This window comes from Suncus etruscus, chromosome 7 (genome assembly GCF_024139225.1).
Source record: "Suncus etruscus isolate mSunEtr1 chromosome 7, mSunEtr1.pri.cur, whole genome shotgun sequence".
Lineage (NCBI taxonomy): Eukaryota > Metazoa > Chordata > Mammalia > Eulipotyphla > Soricidae > Suncus > Suncus etruscus.
The window spans coordinates 38370678-38390700 of record NC_064854.1 but is presented as its reverse complement, the minus strand read 5'-3'; the positions used below and the strand labels follow the sequence as shown (position 1 = coordinate 38390700).

The window sequence follows — 20023 nt, the reverse complement described above, 5'->3', positions numbered from 1 at the left end:
AGTATTCGCAATTATTCACTTACCGAATATTTACAATAAAAAATCGCATTAATAAGAAAAAAAATCGCAAAACATCTCATTAAACATTTGCATACCCCGAATAGAATTGCTCGGGGTATGCAAATGTTTAATGCAATTTTTTATTACTAATGCGATTTTTATTGTGATTATTCAATAAGCGAATAATCGTGAATACTGTGATATTTGAAAGCCAGTCGCGGGCCACAAAATGTTGTACGGAGGGCCGCAAATGGCCCGCATGCTGCGAATTTCAGACCCTTGTCCTAGATTGTACTAAATAGGAAACAGTTTCCTTTCCTACCTAATCAAGATCAAGATCCTGATGTTGCATCTTCACTGATCTCTTCCTACTATTTTCTAGCTGTTTTCTTTGATTCTTTTGTAAAATTAACTAGAGATTGACTGTCAAGTCAATAGCATCCTGTATGCATCTCCTTGCTGTTCACAAGACCTTCTGCTTACATTTAAGACATAAACTGAAGGTTTTGGTGCCCCTGACTTAAATGGCACCTGCCCACCATTCTGTTTTATATTCATCTTCCCAGGGGAACTCATCACTCACCCTGATGCCTCTATATCACTTTTTTTTTGGTGGGGGGAGACATACCCAGCATCACTCTGGGGTTATTCCTGACAGACATAAAGGACCATATGGGACGCTGGGGATCAAACCTGGGTAGGCCACATACAAGGCAAACACCCTACTCACTATGGCTCTAGACCAAGCCTTTACTTCCTAAATTGTCAGTACTCTCTCTAATTCTCATTAAACATCTACTCACATAGTTTGCCTTACACTGAGCCTTATCTGTGACCCAAGTTGCTCCAATTCAGAAATAGTTTGCCTTACACTGAGCCTTATCTGTGACCCAAGTTGCTCCAATTCAGAAATAATCTGACCTTCCACTCTTAATACAATATCTGATACTTCCAGCTCACACCAGTCATCTAGTATCTACTCACCTCACACCTTTTATTTCATATAAACACTGAGTATCTAGACCATTGTCTCTCTTCCATCATCTCTCTTTTTTTTTTCATATTTTTTCTTTTTCTTTAGTACCCTGTGGTATAAGGGGTTATTCCGGGCTCTGTGCTTGCGTGTTGCTCCTGATAGTACCTGGGAGACTATGCAGTGCTGGACGTAAAACCCAGGTCCCCTGCACGCAAAGCACACACTCAGCCCACTAAATTATATACATAGTTATATATACATATGTATATGTAGCCTATCCTCTTTTTTCACAACCTATCAAATTCAGCTTAAAATTCATAAGTTTCTGGGGCCAGAGAGATAGTACAGTGGGCAAGGCATGTATAACAGGTAAATACAGTGGGATGCACCCAGCCAACCTGGATTCAATCCCTAGCATTCCCTACAGCTGCCTACAGAACTGTGAGCACAGACCCAAAAGTAACTCCTGGGCATTGCCAGATGTAGCCCAAAAAGAAAAATAAATTATGGGTGTTTCTTTTTAATTACTGTTTCCCCAAAAGTCTCTTATCCCTTATTTTTAGCATCTGCTTTACAAAATTAAAATCTCAAATAAAAGTCAATTCTGAACCATCTAATCCTGCACCAAGACTTATAAACAGTTGATCTAATCCCTATCAATAAATCAAGATTCATGTTTGATCTTTATACACTATTTAAAACTGTTAACTTTATTTGGGGGAGGGGACATACCCAGTGGTGCTCAGGGCTTACTCCTGGCTCTCTGCACTTAGGGATCACTCCTAATAGGGCTTGAGGGAATCATCTAGTGTGCAAGGGATTGAATCCACATCAGCCACAAGCAAGGCAAGCACCAGTCATAGTATTGCTCTAGACCAGGGGTCTCAAACTCAATTTACCTGGGGGCCGCAGGAGGCAAAGTCGGGGTGATCCTTGAGTGCAAAGTCAGTAGTAAGCCTTGAACATTTTGGGGTTGTGACCCAAACAACTAAAACAAAACAAAACAAAACAAAAAAAAAGATTCTCTAGGGCAGGGCCACAAAATGTTGTATGGAGGGCCGCAAACGCCCCGCAGGCCTAGAGTTTCAGACCCCTGCTCTAGACCCTCTTTCTTGAACTCTATCTTGTTGTCATATTGCATTTTCAACTACCAATTAATCCTCTTACAGTTCCTCCACAAGTTCCTTTTTATTGGGGGGGGGGAGGTCACACCCAGCAGCGCTCAGAGGTTACTCCTGGCTCTGCACTCAGAAGTCACTCCTGGAAGGCTCAGGGGACCAAATGGGATGCCAGGAATCAAATCAAAGTCTGTCCGGGGTTGGCCGCATGAAAAGCAAATGCCCTACCGCTGTACTATTGCTCCAGTCCCATAAATTCTTCTCTTACCCAATATTAATCTCAAAGAGTACATGTCTTCTGAGCTCTGTTTACACCTTCTCACCTTACCCTCAAATTTCCCCGTGTACTATCACCTAGATTTCTATGCACTGCCAATTTCTGACTCTCAATCTCTAGTTTATAGATTTCCCTTAAATTCCAATAGCATAAGTCCAAATGTCTATTTAATATCTCCAGATATCTTGCAGTACCTCAAAATCAGTGGGTCCAGAACTAAACTCTTCTTCCACAACATCTATTTTTTTCTTTTTAGTTTTTTGGGCCACACCTTGTGGTGCTCAAGGGATATTCCTGTCCCTGTGGCTCAGAAATTGCTCTTGGCTCAGGGAACAATATAGGATGCCAGAAATCGAACCCACATCTATCCTAGGTCAGCCACATGCAAGACAAATGCCCTACTACTGTACTACCACTCTGGCCCCCCACAACATCTCTTTAAAGAGTATCACATCCCAGAAAATTAGGGTCCCATTTTTCACCAAATTTTTCAAGATAGTAACCTGGGCATCACTCCTGTAGCTGCCTTTCTTTTTCAACATAACATCACCCAATAAGATGCTTCTAAAGAATATATTAGGCCAAATAATTTTAGGCTCAGATGGGTGGAGCCCATGCCTGATGTGGGGGTAAGGCCTTAAGTTCGATTCGCAGCACCAAAGCCTCAACACAAGCACAGTATTGGTGAACCCGATGGTCCTTGGCATCACTATAGTGCTGGCCTAAAGACAACGCTGTCAGGCCTACCTAACACTGCAAGAAAAAAGTACAAATTAGTCTCTTTACATCTTCAATATCATCTTTCCTTTTATTCTACTTTAGTCCAGTCCATGCCAATGGTTATTTTTCTCTTTAGTTTAAACCTTTCTCTGTTTAAACTGCTACAGCTGTTCTCTATTGACTTCAGAATAAAATCCAAACTTCTGATAACAATACTAATTATGGGGCCAGCGAGGTGGCGCTAGAGGTAAGGTGTCTGCCTTGCAAGCGCTAGCCAAGGAAAGACCGCAGTTTGATCCCCCGGCATCCCATATGGTCCCCCCAAGCCAGGGGCAATTTCTGAGCGCTTAGCCAGGAGTAACCCCTGAGCATCAAACGGGTGTGCCCCTCCCCCAAAAAAAACAATACTAATTACAATTACCATTTGTTCAGTGCTTATCATGTAGCAAATTCTGACCAGTTTTATTCCTTAACAATTTTTATAATCAATAGTCTCTTTGAGATAAAGGAAAGGACTAGCCAGAGCGGCAGCACAGCAGTAGGGTGTTTGCCTTGCACTCGACTGATCTAGGATGGTTTGATCCCCGGCATCTCATATGGTCACCCACACACACAAAAAAAAAAAAGAGAAAGAGGATATAAGAAATTTATTTTTGGGGCCGGAGAGATAGCATGGAGGTAAGGTGTGGCCTTTCATGCAGAAGGACGGTGGTTTGAATCCTGGCATCCCATATGGTCCCCTATGCCTGCCAGGGCAATTTCTGAGCATAAAGCCAGGAGTAACCCCTGAGCGCTGCCGGGTGTGACCCAAAAACAAACAAACAAAACAAAACAAATCTCAGAAGCTGATCTCACCACAAACATATTACAGGGCACAATGAAGTTTTGGACTAAGGACTTTTCCCAAAGTCCATATTCTCAATTATTAAACCCAACTACCAACTAAATCTTTCACAATATGACTCTGTCTGCCTTTTAAGGTCAGTCTCCATACCCTCCCACTCTTCAATCTAACCTCGTTATAAGCCCTCCCCACCACTCCCAACTACGTACCTTATTCTCATGAATTCTAATCTTTTCCCTTTTTCTGAAATACCCTTTCCCCATTCTTTGTCCAATAGCCAAATTCATTTTTCTAGGCTTAACTTGAGGACACCATTTTTCAGAAGCCTCTTCTAATAACAATGTGCAGAACTGGTCACTCTGTCCTGAATCCCCAATGCTATATATGCAATGCCTTCAGTATAGCACTGGTGGCTGTCATGAGCAATGCCTAGATAGGGGTTATACTTAAGAGTTTAATTCTATCACCTAACAAGAATTAGACTACAAGTGTAAGTAAGCCAATTGAATCAACTGTTCCAGGGAACTATACCCTTGTCAGACGTTACTAAAAAGAGAATAGGCTCAGAGTACAAGCAGCCTCTATAGGGTATATACTAAATGGCACAGTAGCAGGTGACTGAAAGTGGCTTCCTTCTGCAGTCACTCCCCAAATATTACAGGCCAGATAAAATTCAGTAACATCCAGGCCTACTTAAATTAATAAATAACTGATGAAATAAATTGTAATATTCTGCTTAATCCTGGCTCTGAGCTCAGGGATCACTCCTCAAAGGACTTAGGGGATTCCAGAGATAGAACCTGGGTCAGCCACATAGAAGGCAAAAACTGACCTGCTACTATTGCTTCAGTATTATCCCAGTACTATCACTCTGACCCCTGTTATTCTAAGACTTTAACTGAACATCAATATCAGAATGTAATTAATCCTTAAAATAATAAACCACAAAAATAAATACAATACAAATAGAAGGTAGACAATAACATAATATTCAAGAAATAAGTGCAAAGGAATATATTCATAAAAATTTTATTTTATGGGCCAGAGCAATAGCACAGCAGGTAGGGCATTTGCCTTGCACATGGCCAGCCCAATACCAACTCGGGCTCAATCCCTAGCATCCCATATAATCCCCTAGCCTACCAGTAGCAATTTCTGAGCAGAGCCAGGAGTAACCTCTGAGCACTGTTAAAAATGGCCCCAACACAACAACAACAAAAAGTATATTTTACAACTATAGAAATACTATACTGAGAAATTATAGAAATACTACAAAATTACAGAAATAATCAAAGTTATCCAGGCATATTAAGAACACAAAAGTGGGGGCTGAAGAAATAGCATGGTGGTAAGGTGTTTGTCTTTCATGCAGAAGGATGGTGGTTCGAATCCCGGCATCCCATATGGTCCCCTGAGCCTGCCAGGAGCGTTTTCTGAGCATAGAGCCAGATGTAACCCCTGAGTGCTGCCAGGTGTGACCCAAAAACCAAAAAAAAAAAAAAAAAAAAAAAAAAAAGAAAAAGAAAAAGAACACAAAGGTATGTAGGAAAGACGATGAGAAAAATAATTTAAGAATGTACCAAGGGGGGGCCGGGCGGTGGCGCTAAAGGTAAGGTGCCTGCCTTGCCTGCGCTAGCCTTGGACGGACCGTGGTTCGATCCCCCGGTGTTCCATATGGTCCCCCAAGCCAGGAGCAACTTCTGAGCACATAGCCAGGAGTAACCCCTGAGCGTTACCGGGTGTGGCCCAAAAACCAAAAAAAAAAAAAAAAACCAAAAAAAAAAAAAAAAAAAAAAAAAAAGAATGTACCAAGGGGCTGGCAGAGAAATAGCATGGAGGTAAGGCATTTGCCTTGCATGCAGAAGGTTGGTGGTTCGAATCCCGGCATCCCATAAGGTCCCCCGAGCCTGCCAGGAGTGATTTCTGAGCGCGGAGCCAGGAGTGGACCCTGAGTGCTGCCAGGTGTGACCCCAAAAAAAATAAATAAATAAATAAAAATAAAAAAATAAAAAAGAATGTACCAAAAATAATTTAAGAATTTAAGAATATGGGCCGGGAAGGTGGCGCTGGAGATAAGGTGTCTGCCTTGTAAGCGCTACCAAGGAACGGACTGCGGTTCGATCCCCCGGCGTCCCATATGGTCCCCCCAAGCCAGGGGCGATTTCTGAGCACATAGCCAGGAGTAACCCCTGAGCGTCAAACGGGTGTGGCCCAAAAACCAAAAAAAAAAAAAAAAAAAAAAAAAAAAAAGAATTTAAGAATATACCAAGGGAAGTATTCTTAAATGATTAGAAAGGAACAAGAAGGGACAAAGAAACATAAGTCCAAAATATCTAAATGAAAAATAGGGCCGGAGTGGTGGTGCAAGCAGTAGGGTGTTTGCCTTGCACATGCTAACCTAGAACGAACTACGGTTCGATCCCCCGGTGCCCCTATGGTCTCCCAAGCTAGGAGCGATTCTTAGCGCATAGCCAGGAGTAACCCCTGAGCATCACCGGGTGTGGCACTAAAAGAAAAAATAAGAAATCTAAGGCAGTTTCCTCACAAAAAATGTGCAACTAATAAACTCCAACCTTAGTCAATATGTAAAGATAAATTATGACCAGAGCAACTCCATTAATGATATTTTTATCTTTATTAACTAACTACATAAGAAAATTTTAAATGGTCTACATTCTCTATCTTAAAATCATTTTACAAAAAACTCTCTCAAAAATTTATTCAGTTAGGGGCCGGCACGGTGGCGCTAGAGGTAAGGTGCCTGTTTTGCCTGTGCTAGCCTAGGACAGACCGCAGTTAGATCCCCCGGCGTCCCATATGGACCCCCAAGCTAGGAACGACTTCTGAGCGATAGCCAGGAGTAACCCCTGAGCGCCACCAGGTGTGGCCCAAAAAAACAAAAAAATAAAAAATTTATTCACTTAAACATAACTGATGAACCACAGATGTCTAACAGTAATTAAAAGAAAATCTGAAAAATTCTACTTGGTTTTCTGTAAAACATATACTGCCTAGTTTACAAAGTATAACTCACAAGGAGAAGAAAGATAACTGTTCACCTCCTTACATACTCCTATTTCTTCGTAGGGAGGGGGCTGTGGACCAAACTTGGCAGTGTTCAGGGTTTACTTATACCTCTGTGCTCAGGAGTCACTCCTGGCAGTGATAAGGAGACCATATAAGCATGCCAGGGATCGAACCTAGGTCGGCTGCATGCAAGACAAATGCCTTACCCACTCTATTATTACTGTGGCCCATAAATAGTCTATTTTCTATATGAAAAAGCTAACAGCTTAAAAGTATTCACAGTGAAAAGGCTAAATTTGATTATCTACAAACCACTCCATACACTGCCAAGCACAATACACAGAAGATAAGCTCCATAATTGAATGGCTGAAAACTGTGTACACAATACATAGTACATTTCATTACTATAATTATACATACAACACTAATTTATCCATCACCTAGTGATATATCTATCACTTTCAAGTAGAACTTTCAAAAATATAAATATATCACCTACCTTATATTTGTCTTAATATATTTTTTCCTGTCACATTTGCTCATTATTAAGACATTTGTAATTAACACTCTGCTCCTTTCCTGTTTTCTTCTTTATGAATCCTGCAGTAAAATTACAAGATTGAATTGGAAGATTATAGCATTCTACTCCTATGTATAGAAAAATTTAAAAAGAAACCTTAAATTCATGGTTTTTTTCTTAGATTACTTCCTATTGGAAAGTTTTTTTTATATATATTTTATTTAAACACCTTGATTACATACATGATTGTGTTTGGGTTTCAGTCATGTAAAGAATACCACCTCCCATCACCAATGTCCCAAATCTCCCTCCTTCCCACCCGACCCCCGCCTGTACTCTAGACAGGCTTTCCATTTCCCTCATACATTCTCATTATTAGGACAGTTCAAAATGTAGTTATTTCTCTAACTAAACTCATCACTCTTTGTGGTGAGCTTCCTGAGGTGAGCTGGAACTTCCAGCTCTTTTCTCTTTTGTGTCTGAAAATTATTATTGCAAGAATGTCTTTCATTTTATGGGGCCCGGAGAGATAGCACAGCGGTGTTTGCCTTGCAAGCAGCCGATCCAGGACCAAAGGTGGTTGGTTCGAATCCCGGTGTCCCATATGGTCCCCCGTGCCTGCCAGGAGCTATTTCTGAGCAGACAGCCAGGAGTAACCCCTGAGCAATGCCGGGTGTCTTTCATTTTTCTTAAAACCCATAGATGAGTGAGACAATTCTGCGTTTTTCTCTCTCTCTGACTTATTTCACTCAGCATAATAGATTCCGTGTACATCCATGTATAGGAAAATTTCATGACTTCATCTCTCCTGACAGCTGCATAATATTCCATTGTGTATATGTACCATAGTTTCTTTAGCCATTCGTTATTGAAAAGTTTTTTAAGAGACACTACAACATAGGTACTAGCTTCATTTGAAAATAACAATCATTGCATAAATTGAATTGCCGTTTTCTTAAAATTTTATACAATAAATTTGTCAGATTTTGTTGTTACTTATTTATTCCTGTGATCAACAAGGCTTAGGGCTTGTTCCCAACAGTACTCAGGGTACTGAGATGCTGGGGGTCAAACCTAAGACTGCTGCATGCAAATTAGTGTACATTGAACATGCTGAATGAAGTGAAACTGGCAAAGAAAAAGACAAAAGGTAATCTTAGGAACCTGAATTGAGTGTTCGAAAGCATCCCAAAAAAGTTTCTAAGCATGTCTGCTAACAATAATGATACTGAGACACTACTATAGTGCTTTCAACTTTCTTTCCTAAGTGGTCTCCTCTAAAACCCAAGTCTCAAAGTCTTGCATCTCACTAAAGATGCTAAGGCATTGATTACTGCTACTAACATTCCCCTCCTATATTCCATCCATATGAACCAGCTATCTGAGACCCAAAATGCAAGGATGGAGTCTTTCATTCAAATTAAGTCTTACTCTATGTTGCTCACGCTGGCAGTTTCCATAGGAAAATGTTATCTTCCCGAAAAACTGTTCAACCAAGAGGGCAGGTTCCATGTATTCATTGAACAGTGGTGGGCACCCATGATAATGACAGGCTATCAGCTAGAAATTGGACCAAAAAATAATAAGTTGTCCCTGTTCTCCAGTACACATAGCCTACTCATGTTATCAACTGTTTAACCAAAAAAATAATAATTTTATTTGAATGCTGAGAATAATCCAAAGGAGGGAAGAAACTGCTGATGTATTTTCTTTAGTTTAATCGAGAATAAGTTACAGTTCAAAATTTTCAATAAGAAAAGGGTGTTGAGTGAAGTTCTGGAACAGACTACCATTTCCTCTTCCCAAGGACAACCAACAGCAGTGAAGAAACTATCAGCTTCCTGCCACATAGCTACAAGATGTCAAAAGGGAAAACAACAAATCTCACACCAAAATAATGACCAGTAGATCAACCTGATCCTGATTCAGATTTACCAGGATGTCTTTTAGTTTTCTAACTTAACATCCCAGCAGCATTTCCTAGGTCCAGTGTTAATCACCTTTAAATTCAGCAGCGCTCAGAGGTTACTCCTGGCTTTGTGTTCAGAAATCGCTCCTGGCAGGCTTGGGGGACATATATGGGATGCTGGGCTGGGAATCGAACCAGAGTCCTTCCAGGATTGGCCGTGTACAAGACAAAGCCTTACCGCTGTGCTATCTCTCTGGGCCCATCTTTAAATTCTTGAAGATACTGCTTACTGCTTTCATGTTTTCCTTCTGGATTATCCAGTTCTGTGTTATCAGTCTTTTAGACTACCCTCCCTTCGAGATCAGTATTCCTAGTCCTCCAGTAACAAACTCCCCACACATTCTCTATTTATACATCTCATATCTTATCTCTAGCCATGGCCTCTCTGCTGAAGTTATGGCCATTATTTACATTTTATTTTCCGCTTTTGAGGGGTGGGGTAGGGTTATGGTTGAAAGCACATCTGACTGTGTTCAGGGGACCATGTAGGACAAAGCATGCAGTCCACCAGGCCTTCTAGCTCAGATGGCTAGAAGTGGGTTCATGTGGACTTTTAGGGGTCCTCAGGCTTCCCCCCTCCCTCCGTACTCCAGGGGGGAGGTGCATGGGGAAGAGGGCGGGCAGATATCTGGCTTCCAGTTTCCTCTTTGGTTCTGGAGGCCAGCTCTTGCCAGGTATGGGGTTTGGGGAGTCCCCATGCCGGAGGCCTTCTCCCTAGCCTGGGGAGTGCTGGGAGGCTTGGCAGGCCCCCAGCCACCCCCCTCTTTCTCCCCTGGACTCCAGGTCTTCCCTGGGCGCCGGTCCAGGTGGGCTCTATAGGAGTCATCAGGCTTTCCCCCTACCTCTCCCTACACTAAAGGAATGGGACACTGGTTTATGTTGGGACAGTCACTGGAAATTTTTTCTCCTTGGTCTCCTATTGATAGTATTGTATGCATATAGTTTATATATGCATAATATCCATCTTGTATTGTGACCTTGATACTGCCCTACAAAGTTCATTTCTAATCATTTACTGTCTCAGTCCCAACCCTTATTTCGCCCCATCCCATGTAGGTGCGGCTCATGACATGAAGCTCAATACATAGAGTGATGAGTGCAGTTAGAGAAATAACTACACTGAAAACTATCATAACAATGTGAATGAATGAGGGAAATAGAAAGCCTGTCTTGAGTACAGGTGTGGGTGGGGTGGGGAGGAGGGAGATCTGGGAAATTGGTGGTGGGAATCTTGCACTGGTGAAGGAGGGTGTTCTTTACATGACTGTAATCATATAACTACAATCATATTTGCAATCATGGTGTTTAAATAAAGATAATTTTAAAAAAAAAGCATGCAGTCCAGTCCTTTGAGTGGCCTCCCAGACCCTGTTAGCTATTTCTCAATGGTTTAACTTTTATCTCCTCCAGCCCCACATATTCAAAACTCATCTCAATTCCCTTAGTCTGCACACCTCCTCCAATGTGCTCATATCTTAGTGACTATTAATACCATGACTCAGCCACTGGCTTCAAGTCCTCCAGCTCCAGCACCACTTCCTTTAGTGTCCACTTCCTGAGAGGTCAGCTGCCAGTAGGATGTCAGTGGTGTGGTATATAAGCTTTAGTGACGAGGCTGACAAGGTTTTGTTTGTTTGCAGGCCATTCCCAGCTCAGGATGAAACATGAGTGGGCTATGTGCAAGGCAAAAGCTTTATTGTACTATCTCTCTAGCCTCTTTTCACTTGAGTTCTATGATTAGTTGTAATAACAGGAAACTATTTCATTTCCTTAGGCATTCTTTTGTGGCTTAAGAGACAGTACAGTGTGTCTTAAGAGATAGTACAGTGGATAAGGTAATGGGACTGACCCAAGTTCAAGATCCCATATGGTCCCCTAAACATCACCAGGAGTAATTCCTGAATGCAGAGCCAGGAGTAAGCCCTGAACATCCCTAGTCACGAACTAAAAACTACAGGCATTCTTTCCTGTCAAATGCAAAGCACCAATCTTGTGAAGAAATAATAATGTGCAAAGTCTAAACCGTTATTGGAATTGTAGTCAAGGATCATTCACTAATTTAGCCTCAATTTTTTTTCCTACATATCTTTTGACTTTGCTCCAAATCTATATCCTATGGGCAACTGTATTAGTTCTCAAATTGACCATTTCTTGTAATGTTTGAAGTAATTGAGTCTACCTATGGGGCTGGAGAGAGTACAGTGGGGAGAACTCTTGCTTTGCACACACTGACCTGAATTTGATCCACAGAATCTATGATTCCCTGAGCCCACCATAAGTGATTACTGAGTACAGCTGAGCATGGCCCAGAAACCAACAAAAATGCTCCCTATAATTATATTAGCTTACTCCAACATCATCTTAATTTCTTTTAATCCACATCACCATTATTAAATCACTACCCAAAATGCAAATTCAAAGATGCTATTTCCTCATTCAATGAATTCCCTATATCTTATGAATAAATAGGGCAAACGAGATAGATCAAAAGATTGGTATATGGGGCCAAAGAGATAGCACAGTGATGGGGCATTTGCCTTGCATGCAGAAGGACAGTGGTTCGAAGCCTGGCGTGGCCCAAACACTGAACTGTCAGGCTGCACAGTAGGGTGAGAATTGCCAAAGATGGCTCTACTTGGAGTGCTCTTCACACTCCATAAAATAAATAAATAAAAATAAATTTCTGAGCATTACAATTTAAGATGCCTGGCAAAAGCTTAATAAAATTTTTAATTAAATTATTTCAACCTTAATATATCCCAGTTCCTTTCCATTCCATTAATTTCCCTGTCTCAATATTATCCTGTGAGGATTCACAAAATAGGTCTCACTTTACTATGCATACCTCAGTCCAAAACTCCAAGCGCTTTATTCCTTTTTGTTTTTGGACTACATACAGTGGTGCTCAGGAGTCACTCCTGGCTCTGCACTCGAAAATTACTTCTGTAGGGGCCGGAGAGATAGCATGGAGGTAAAGCGTTTGCCTATCATGCAGGAGGTCATCGGTTCGAATCCCGGCGTCCCATATGGTCCCCCGTGCCTGCCAGGAGCAATTTCTGAGCCTGGAGCCAGGAATAACCCCTGAGCACTGCCGGGTGTGACCCAAAAACCAAAAAAAAAAAAAAAAAAAAAAAAAAAAGAAAGTTACTTCTGTTAGGCTCAGAGAACCATATGGGATACTGGGACTCAAACCTGGGTCAGCTATGTGCAAGGCAAACACCCTACACACTGTACTCAGGCACCTCTAGCCCATCCAATGTGCTTTTAATAAGACTGACCTCACCTCAAATCTTTTATTTCCTAGATAATTCTTAATAGCTGGATATGGGTGACTCTAGCATCCTGTACCTGAACATCAGAAAGAGTCATAATACAAGTTTTCTAAGATGCTTAAAATGGAATTGATTAAATATATAGATTTTTATTTTGGTAGTGGTGCAAGCCCTGCTGTGTTCAGGTCTTACTCCTGGCTCTGTGCTCAGGAATCACCTGGGTACCTGGGGGAAAAAACCAGGTTGACTGAGTACAAGGCAAATGCCTATATCACTGTACTATCTCTTTGGTCCCAGAATATAGTCCTTTGATTCTGAAACAGAGTTCATCTTTTTTTTTTTTTTTTTTTTTTTTTTTGCCTTTTGGTCACACTCGGCAGCGCTCAGGGATTACTCCTGGCTCTATGCTCAGAAATTGCTCCCGGCAGGCTCAGGGGACCATGAGATGCTGGGATTCGAACCACCTCCTTCTGCATGCAAGGCAACGCACTACCTTTATGTTATCTCTCCGCCCCGAGTTCATCTTATAACATAAGGGATGAAACAAGGTTTTATTGCTTTAGGAGAGTGGGGGATAGTCATAAGTTACATAAATTAGGTGGCAACAACAAGATATGAAAGATAAGGAAAGTTTAAAGCTCATAGTATAAAAAGTTGGGACTGTTCAACCACAGGGTAAAAAACTAGCAAAAGATTTAAAAGATAAAGAAGTTTGAAGCACATAGTCAATAAGGTTGCTGTGCTCAACCGCCTGGATGAAAAAACTTCGAGAAGCTTTTTCTGGCTAGAGAAATCATTCCAAAGAGCCATACACACCCGAAGCCGCCATGGATGTACCTGTGAGCTCTGGGCATTGAGGAGACAACTACAGGAAACAAAAAGTGAGAGGGTTGCCTAACAGGAAATTACACCACGTTTCTAGTTTTGTAATCACTGTGAAATTAGAACTTCCAAATAACAATATACATTTCTGTATTTTTTTTTAAAAAAAGTTACCAGGAGCAGTTTTTGTAAATAGTTTTTGAAACACTTGTAAATAACATGTTTGGTATTCTGAATATGAACTATACTACACAAAATTGAGTTTCTTTTTTTGTTTTGTTTTGGGGCCACACCCAGCTGTGCTCAGGGGTTACTCCAGGCTCTGTGCTCAGTAATCACTCCTGGCAGGCTGGGGGAACCATATGGGATGCTGGGAATCAAACCCGGGTCTGTCCTGGGTCAGCAGCATGATAGGCAAATGCCCTACTGCTGTGCTGTTTCTCCAGCCCCCAAATTGAGTTCTCCAACACAGATTCCACTCCATAAAATCTGCTTCAGATACCTGCTTTAAGAAATCTTTTTGAGAAAAAAAATCTAGGGGGGAGCGGATAGTAGTGGGTAGGGCACTTGTCTTGCATACAAACACAGGTCCTCTCCCCAGCATCCCATGATTCCCAGAGCAGCGTCAGGAGTGATCAGAGCCAGGAATAAGCCTGACACCTTTGATAGTGGCCTCAAAACAAACAAACAAAAAAGGTGGAGAAAAATCTAGTTTATTTGGGGGCCAAATGGTACTTGGGGCTTATTCCTGGCTCTGAGCTCAAGAATCATACTTGGTGCTCGCTTCGGCAGCACATATACTAAAATTGGAACGATACAGAGAAGATTAGCATGGCCCTTGCGCAAGGATGACACGCAAATTCGTGAAGCGTTCCATATTTAAAAAAAAAAAAAAAAAGAATCATACTTGGCTCAAGGAACCATAAACAATGCTGGGATTGAACCAGCATTGGGTCAGAGGCTTGCAAGACAAACGCTTTACCAGTTGTACTTTCTTTCTGGCCAAGAAATCTTAATTCTTAACCAAGATTGCCAAATGACTATTAAAACAGCTTTTCCTTTTTTAATTCACTCTCTACCTGGTGCCTACTTTTTACAACCAGGTAAGAAGTATTCTTAAATTCTATTCTAAAAGAGATTAGGAAGAAATGAAGCCCATTCTCCACCCTAGCCATTTAACATCTTTGGGAAAGCTACCGTATTTATTCGAGTATAACGTGCACAAATTTTTCTACCAAAAGAAATCAAAGTTTGGATGCGCATTATAAACGAGGGCTGGGGTGGGGTGACAGTGACGGCCAGTCCAATGAGGGCACAGGCAAACTGTGAGTTCGCAATGCGGTTTTTCCAGGTTGCAGCCGCCACTGTACGCGTGGGCGAAGAAAAAAAAAAAAACCTTAAGAAACCTGGCCTATCTGACATCCTGGGTTAAAACATCATGGGAAGGGGCCTGAGAGATAGCATGGAGGTAAGGCATTTACCTTTCATGCAGAAGGTCATTGGTTCGAATCCCGGCGTCCCATATGGTCCCCCGTGCTTGCGAGGAGCGACTTCTGAGCATGGAGCCAGGAGTAACCCCTGAGCACTGCCGGATGAGACCCAAAAACAAAAAAAACAAAAACAAAAAAAACATCATGGGAAGACATACCAAAAGAAATGATCATCAAGAGTTTTTGGAAGACAGGCATCAGCAATCAAATGGATGGCACAGAAGACGACCTGCTGTGGAATTCAGACTCAGAAGAAAGAGAAGAAACTGGAGAAACAGATGTTCCTGCGAACTAGGCCACTGATGAAAAATTAACTCGAGAAGAATGGGAACAACTCTTCAGTGTATCTGATGATGAATCTGACTTTGAAGCATTTTAAATTAATAGTTACCAGTCATTTTATTTCGGTATTGTGTTTACACCAGTTTATGTTGTCAATAAATGTATCATGGCTGCACGTGTTCAACAACGTGTTTTTGTCAATTACAATGCTTAGTGTGAAACAAAATTTTATACTGATTTTTAATCGAATATTAGGGGTGCGCGTCATACATGGGTGTGCGTTATACTCGAATAAATACGGTATTTGTTTAAGTAGTCACTGCCAGGGGTGGTGGGGGGTGGAGGGGTTGGGAAGGGGAAAATGTTCTTTTCTCAGTAACATAATTACTGCCTTTTGAATATCATTAAATGTAACTCCACTGATTACAAATTAGTAAACCTAGGAAGAGTAGATAAGACATTTGGAATTAAAATTAAGAGAAATTTCAACAACTACACACTTACCTGGATTGATCCAGGATTGATCCTATTTTTCGTACAAGTTTTGAAACAAAACTGATATCTTGGGGGGAGGGGTTATACCCAGCAATGCTTGGGGATACTCAGCACTCAGAAATTACTCATGGCAGTGCATGGGGTCCATATAGTATGTAGGGGGTTAAAGGGGGACCATATGGGATCCGGGGATCACTCCAACCTGGGTCAGCCATGTGCAAAACAAGCACCCTTCCCCAAGATGCTGGGGCCACAGTTGGAGGTTCCAGGGCTTATTCCTGGCTTTGAGCTGAGGTATTTCTAGAAGACTTCAGGGTTAAGGAAGACCTGGAAACATGCAAAGCAAATACTTTAAGGGCTCTCTCTCTCCTCTCTCCCTCTCTCCCTCTCTCCCTCTCTCCCTCGCTCTCTCTCTCTCTCTCTCTCTCTCTCTCTCCTCTCCCTCTCTCCTTCTCTCTCCCTTTCTCTCTCTCTCCCCTCACTTCTTCTCTCTCTCTTTCTCCCCCCCCCTCTCTCTCTCGCCCCCTTTAAGAAAAAAAACATCCTATTCATTCTCACTGCCCATTTACAGTGGCAAACTTCTCTATATGTGATAGACTTGCCCAATTCGAGAGGAGGGCACTTTCATCATTATCAGTGCTAGAATATAAATCCCAGTTTAAAAAAAACAGCTCCACCAAAAAAAGCATCTGTGTGCTATCTATGATCCAACTCAGGCTGCTAGAGATTATGAGCATTAAAATGGTAAGAAAAGTCCTCATTTTAAGTTGGCTGTGTTTAAGGAGAAAAAACTTCACTAAGGTAACTGAGGAAACAAGAGCTTGTTTTATAAATTTTCTCAAAGTACTATATTCAAATTACATAAATCCTTTACGGTTAAAATTTCACAAGGTTATATTTTGCCGATTGGTTTGTTTGTATTCCTGTGTATGGAGAGAACTGTGAAACTTGAGCCTTACACAAGAGTAATAATATAGCAGTTGGCCTTGCATGCAGCCAACCCAAGTTCAAAACTTGGCACCAAATAGGAACCCAGAGCTTGCCAGGAGTGATCCCTGAGAAGAGAGCCAAGGGTAAGCCCTGAGCACTGTCAGGTGTGACTCGAAAACAAAAACAAAGTTGCTAGTAAATGTTTACTTGGAGGGCAACAATCCTCACTTAATAGTTTTTAAAGTCTTTAACCAAAACTCCAAGTCACTTCCTAGCTGGTGCTTTTTCTCCAAGTTGTTTCACATTCACATAGACAGTAATTTTGTCTTGCACTCAAGTCAGTCAGAATATATACAAAATACTGGTTGCGTTTAACATAGCTATCAAGGTTTATACCCGTAAGACTTAAGATGTGTTCATGAGGGCCCGGAGAGATAGCACAGCAGCGTTTGCCTTGCAAGCAGCCGATCCAGGACCAAAGGTGGTTGGTTCGAATCCCGGTGTCCCATATGGTCCCCCGTGCCTGCCAGGAGCTATTTCTGAGCAGACGGCCAGGAGTAACCCCTGAGCAACGCCGGTGTGCCCCCCCCCAAAAAAAGATGTGTTCATGAATAATATGAAGGTAAGTCCCACCAACCAATCTCTTCCTTTTCCCTCATTCTCAGTCGAGTGAATATTCTACTTATTAAAAAAAAAGAAAATTCCATGTGAAATCATATACTTTTAAGAACAGTACATTTAGAACCAGAGAGAGATAGAACAGCATGTGAGGGACTTGCCTTGCATGTGGCCAACCCAGGTTTGATCCCCAGCATCACATAAAGTCTCCCCAGCCTGATCTTAGAGTAGAACCAGGAGGAAGCCCTGAGCACCACTAGTCGTGGCCCAAAAACTCAAAACATAAAAATAAAAATGAATAGCACCCTATTGTGCTACTGTCATGGTAAAACATAACCGTATTCATTTAGCAATTAGCAAAAATGATTTAAGATATTTCCTCCTAGACCATGAGCTCCACTTAAAAAAAATCACTTCTGGGGCCGGGCGGTGGCACTGGAGGTAAGGTGCCTGCCTTGCCTGCGCTAGCCTAGGATGGACCGCGGTTCGATCCCCCGGCGTCCCATATGGTCCCCCAAGAAGCCAGGAGCAACTTCTGAGCGCATAGCCAGGAGTAACCCCTGAGCGTCACAGGGTGTGGCCCAAAAAACAAAAACAAAAAAAAACAAAAACAAAAAAAATCACTTCTGGGGTCGGAGAGATAGCATGGAGGTAAGGTGTTGCCTTTCATGCAGAAGGTCATTGGTTCGAATCCCGGTGTCTCATATGGTCCCCGGTGCCTGCCAGGATAGATTTCTGAGCGTGGAGCCAGGAGTAACCCCTGAGCACTGCCAGGTGTGACCCAAAACAAAAACAAAAACAAACAAAAAAAATCACTTCTGCCCATGTGAAATGGAGAAACTTTCCATGAAATCCCATTTTTTTTTTTTTTTTTTTTGGTTTTTGGGCCACACCCGTTTGACGCTCAGGGGTTACTCCTGGCTATGTGCTCAGAAATCGCCCCTGGCTTGGGGGGACCATATGGGACGCCGGGGGATCGAACCGCGGTCCTTCCTTGGCTAGCGCTTGCAAGGCAGACACCTTACCTCCAGCGCCACCTACCCGGCCCCATAATCACTGTGTGCTCACCTTCAGTAAGCAATAACTTTTCAAAGTTGATATTTATATTTAGAATCCATCCATTCAATAAGAAAAAAATAATTTCAAAGACACTTCAGGCTTAATAACTAATGCCTATTACACATCTTTAATGATTCGGTTGTTAGCTATTCGTATTGTTTTGTCCTTTTTTTTTTTTTTTTTTTTGGTTTTTGGGCCACACCCGGTGACACTCAGGGGTTACTCCTGGCTATGCGCTCAGAAGTCGCTCCTGGCTTGGGGGACCATATGGGACGCCGGGGGATCGAACCGAGGTCCGTCTGAGGCTAGCACAGGCAAGGCAGGCACCTTACTTCTAGCGCCACCGCCCGGCCCCTTTTTTTTTGGTTTTTGGGCCACACCCGGTGGTGCTCAGGGGTTACTCCTGGCTGTCTGCTCAGAAATAGCTCCTGGCAGGCACGGGGGACCATATGGGACACCGGGATTCGAACCAACCACCTTAGGTCCTGGATCGGCTGCTTGCAAGGCAAATGACGCTGTGCTACCTCTCCGGGCCCAAAATATATTTCTTTTTTTTTTTTTTTTTGGTTTTTCGGGCCACACCCGTTTGATGCTCAGGGGTTACTCCTGGCTAAGCGCTCAGGAATTGCCCCTGGCTTGGGGGGACCATATGGGACGCTGGGGGATCGAACCGCGGTCCTTCCTTGGCTAGCGCTTGCAAGGCAGACACCTTACCTCTAGCGCCACCTCGCCGGCCCTTTGTCTTTTAAAAGTATTTTTTTTTTTTTTGTGGTTTTTGGGTCACACCCGGCAGTGCTCAGGGGTTACTCCTGGCTCTATGCTCAGAAATTGCTCCTGGCAGGCACGGGGGACCATATGGGACGCCGGGATTCGAACTGATGACCTTCTGCATGAAAGGCAAACGCCTTACCTCCATGCTATCTCTCCGGCCCCTTTTTTAAAAGTATTTTAAAAGTCTGGAGGAATAAGAGCGCTAGCACAGGTGTAGAAAGTTTGCCTTGCACACAGCTGACCTGGGACCAAGCCTGGTTTGATCCCCAGCATGTCAGAAGCAAAGATCCAGGAGTAAGCACTGAGCGCTGTCAGGTGTGGCCCAAACCCCCACCCCCGCGCAAAAAAAAAAAAAAAAAAAAAGTAACTAGAACAGGGCATTTGTGAGTTTTCCAGTAGACTGTCCATTGCAACAATATATCTGGCTCAACCTTCTGGCCCAACACTTTACTAAGACTATTATTAAGTTGGGGAAAACAAGATTGGAAATTCATATTTATACTGGCAAAGGTTCAGTCATGATCCTTATACACGTTAATAATTAGCAATACCTCCCTACTTTTCATGACCTGGTCTTCATCCTAAACAAGATTTCATTTTTTTTCTATCATGAAAAGGCCCTCGTTGACAGGACATTAGTTAATGGAGTCTGGAGTCTATAAAATCCTCAGTAAAAGCAAATGTCATAAACCTGTGGGGGCAATGCAAAAACAAAAAGACTAAAGAGCTCCACAGTGTTTATACGTTCAATAAAAATTTATTCATACACTTAAAAAATAAGCACACAAAACATCAGTGTCATTGTCATTTCACTCTCATCCAAAGGATCACC

General features: G+C 42.3%; 1 protein-coding gene and 1 non-coding gene across 4 annotated transcripts in view; one reads left to right on the top strand and one right to left on the bottom strand.

Annotated features, from left to right (window-relative positions):
• Window positions 1-20023, bottom strand: part of CREM (cAMP responsive element modulator) — a 94905-nt gene that overhangs the window by 72573 nt on the left and 2309 nt on the right. The window lies entirely within an intron of this gene.
• On the top strand, window positions 14323-14429 carry LOC126015072 (U6 spliceosomal RNA). The gene has a single exon (XR_007497973.1). It is a non-coding gene; the product is annotated as a U6 spliceosomal RNA (small nuclear RNA).